Here is a 4,193-nt window from a genome sequence, read left to right as displayed (position 1 = left end):
ACTATGTTTCTCTAATTTAAAAAAAAAGAAAAAGAGAAGAAAGCTGACAGCATGAAGGAGGAGGCCTGTAGTTACCTGGCAGAAGAATATTCCAGGTACAGAGAATAGGTGTAATGGCTCTGAGTAAGAATTATTCTTGGCTTATTCAAGGAATGACACAGAGACCAGTGTGGAGAGAGTAATAGTAGATAAGATTGGAAAGGTAGCCTAGGGCCTTGTGGGCCATTCTAAGATCTTTGGAATTCATCTGGATGTGATGAGAAATGTTGAAGAATTTGGGCACAAGAATGACACGATGAAGAATAACTACAGCTGCTTTGTGGGGAATAGATTATGCCCAACCATGAAAGTACGAAAACAAAAGTCTATTGCAGTTTTTCAGGCAGCAGATGACCAGCATGGTAGTAGGTAGAAGGTGATAAGAAATGGTTATGTAGATCCTGAATATGTTTGAAGGCAGAATTTTTAAGGTTTGCTTATAGATGATATATGGAATCTGAGATAAGGAGAGGCATCACAGATAACTCTAAGGTTTGTGAACTGAATAACTAGAATACAATTGCTGTTTACTGAGCCTGCTAAAACTAAACCTGGCAGGAGCAGGTTTGAAGGCAAAATCAGTTGTCGGTTGTTTTGTTTTAACTTGTAAAATGTAGATGCCTATTGAACATTCAAGTGGAGATGCTGAGTAGGCGGTTCAATATATCTACCTCAAGTGGAGGGGAAGGGTCCAGGAGGTAGGAAAAATTTTCAGTGCCATCAGCGTGTGAATGGCCTAATGTCTGGAGTCCTGACATTGAACAGAGAATAGGTGGAGAGGAGGAGAGATCTGGGAACTGAGCCTTGAGCCTTGGATTCTCCAGTGTTTAGTGGTCAGTGCATTGGGGAGGAGCCAGCAAAAGACACTGAGAAGGACTAGCAAATGTGGAAGGAGGAGAACTAGGAAGAATAAGATGCCAAGAGGCAAGAGGACTGAGAATTTCAAGCAGTGAATCACTTCGTTAGGCACTGAGGACTCAGAACTGACCATTGGGCTTGGCTGCATGAAGCCTGTGGCTGTTTTGGTAGAGTTTTGTGAACAAAAGGATGTTGTGGCAAACTTTACCAGATTCCTGGCAGAGGTTCACATATATTTTTATCAACCACATTTTACCAGTTGTGGTAGTCTAGGAACCTTGCAAAAGAAGAAAATGAAGTAATTGTTCATCATTTGGGTTTTCTTCTGGGTCCCCTCTAATAATTGGGAGTGACTGTCGTGGATTGAATTGTGTTCCCGTAAGATATGTGTCTTGACTGGGCCATGTTTCTCAGTGGTTTGACCGTTATGTAAAGATGTAATTTGGCAGTTACATAATGATGTCGTCATCCCTCATGATGTGATCTGATACGATCAGCCAGTCAACTGTAAGGGGATTAGAATGGTGTGCATCACCATTACTCAGCTCCAGCTGTAATCCAGTATAGGAGGAGTTTCCCAGGGATGTGGCCTGCTTCACGTTTTATCTTACAAAAGAGAAGGACATACTGCCACCAAGAAAGAAGAGCTGAGAGTGGAGCACATCTTTTGTGGACCCAGGATTCCTATGCTGGGAACTTCTAGACCCAGGGGAAGATTGATGCCAAGACACATAGAGATCTCCAAGGAATGCTGGGTCCACAGATGTTGAAAGGAGACAAAGTCCTTCTTCCAGAGCTGACAGAAAGAAGACTCCTTCTCTTAGACTAGTCAGTGCTCTGAGTTTGGACTTCCAGCATCCTAAACTGTGGAAGAAAAAATTTTTGTTTGTTAAGCTATCTACTTCTGGTATTTCTGTTTTAGCAGTACTAGATAACTAGGAGGGAGCTCTGGTGGCATAGTGCCAGAACTGAAGGGCAGCATGGGGCCATAGTCTCAGTGGTTCCACCAGGCTCTATCAGACCAGCAAACCTAGTCCCTTCTTTTTTTTTTTTTCAAATGATTTTGAGTTTTGTTCCACATTGTTCTCCCTCTCTATCTAGGATCTCCTACATAGATTCCCCCTCTGAGTAGTTGACAGTAGTAGCTGGGGACCATCTAGTTCTTCTGGTCTCCTAGTAATATAGGTTGCGGATCACATGGTGCACCAGTCGCTTGGACTAATTGTTTCCATTAATCTTTAGTTTTCTTCATTCTTCTTTGCTCTGGATGAGGAGAGACCCATCATTGCATCTAGATGGCTGCTTGCAAGCTTTTAAGATCCCAGTCGCTACTTGCCAAAGTAGGAGATGGAACAATGTTTTGTATAGTATGTTATGCCAGTTGAGGTTGATGTCCCCTGTGACTATGGTTTCGAACCCACAGGCTCAACTACTCAGTCCCTTTGAGTACTGGCTGTGGCCAATAAGTGACTGCAACCTTGTCCCTTATCAGCTCAACTATACACCTGGGAATTCTTACAGAACATACAAATACACTTGTAGAACCATTGTTGCCAAACCTTGAGTACACTACCCCCTCCATAGACATACCTAATAGTTCAGCCTGTCACTGTGTGCCTTCACTGACAATGCAGTACTGTATGTGCAAAAGGGTTCGTCTTTGTTATCTGTACCTCCCATGTATTTCTGTCTTCCTCTTCCTCAGTGCCTCCATGTTGATCACTCACATTTGGTACATTGCCCTTCTCTTCACCCAAATCAATATTTATCTTTAGCTATCTAAGTATTCCCTCCCCTCCCCTACCATCCATGGTAACCAACAATGAAAATTTCGTTCCTTATGTAAACCTTTCCTTGACTTATTACAATAATGGACTAATATAATATTTGTCCTTCTGAATGGTATTTCTAATTCCAACTTTATAAGGAATCACTATACTGCTTTCCACAGTGGTTGTACCATTTAACAGTCCCACCAGCAGTGTATGAGAGTCCCAATTTCTCTACATCCTCGCCAGCATGTGTTGTTTTCTGTCTTGTTGAACTTTGCCACTAGTGCTGGGGCAAGATGGTATCTCATTGTTGTTTTGATTTGCTCTCTCTAATGGCTAATGATCATGAGCATTTCTTCATGTGTTTGGCCACTGAATATCCTCTTTGGTGAAGTGTCTATTCATGTCTTCTGCTCATTTTTAAATTGGATTGTTTGTCTTTTTGTTATTGAGGTGTTGGAGTTTTCTATAATTTCTAGAGATAAGTCCCTTGTCAAATATGTCATTGCCAAATATTTCTTCCCAGTCTGTAGGTTCTCTTTTGATTCTTTTGGAGAAGTCTTTGGAAGCACATAAAATTTTATTTTTAGAAGGTCCCATTCATCTAGTTTCTCTTCTGCTGTTTGTGCATTTTGGGTTATGTTTGATAGTCTATTTATACCATATATTAGGGCCCCTAAATTTGCTTCTAGTTTTTCTTTGAGGAACTTTATAGTTTTCGGTTTCACATTTAAGTCTTTGATCCATCTGAAGTTAGTTTGTGTGTATGGTGTGAGGTACAGATCTTGTTTCATTTTTCTGAAAATGGATATCCAGTTTTGCCAGCACCATTTATTAGACAAACATTCTCTTCCCCATTTAATGGATTTAGGGCCTTTGTCAAAGATATGCTGACCATAGGTCAATGCATCTATTTCTGCATTCTCAATTCTGTTCCATTGGTCTGTGTGTCTGTCATTGTACCAGGCAGTTTTGACTAGTGTGGCTGTATAGTAGATTTTGAGATCTGGCAGTGTGAGAATGCCTACTTTGTTCATCTTTTTCAATAGTGCTTTACTTATCCGAAGTCTCTTTCCTTTCCATATAAGGTTAGTGATTGTTTTTTCCATATTATTGTTGTTGGCATGTGCCGTTGAGTAGGACCCAACTCATAGCAACCCTTCCTTGGATTTCCGAGGCAGTATCTCTATGGAAGTAGACTGCCCAACCTTCCTTTTGAGGAGTGGTTCTGGGTTTGAACTGCCAGCCTTCTGGTTAGCAATCAAGTACCTTAGCCACTATGCTACCTGAGATCCTATATCCTTAAAAAATGTTGATGGGATCTGGTTTGGGATTGCATTGAATGTATAGATTGCTTTGGGTAGAATTGACATTTTCACAATGTTCAATCTTCCTGTCCACGGGCATGGGATGTTCTTCCATTTATATAGATCTCTTATGTTTTCTTGAAGTAGTTTTCTAGAGTTTTCTTTGTACAGGTCTTCTGTGTCCCTGGTAAGATTTATTCCCAGGTATTTTATTTTT

The sequence above is a fragment of the Orycteropus afer genome, unplaced genomic scaffold (assembly GCF_000298275.1).
Source record: "Orycteropus afer afer isolate SDZICR_OR568_19922 unplaced genomic scaffold, OryAfe1.0 scaffold00620, whole genome shotgun sequence".
In the NCBI taxonomy this organism is placed as follows: domain Eukaryota; kingdom Metazoa; phylum Chordata; class Mammalia; order Tubulidentata; family Orycteropodidae; genus Orycteropus; species Orycteropus afer.
This window is presented reverse-complemented; position numbering follows the sequence as displayed.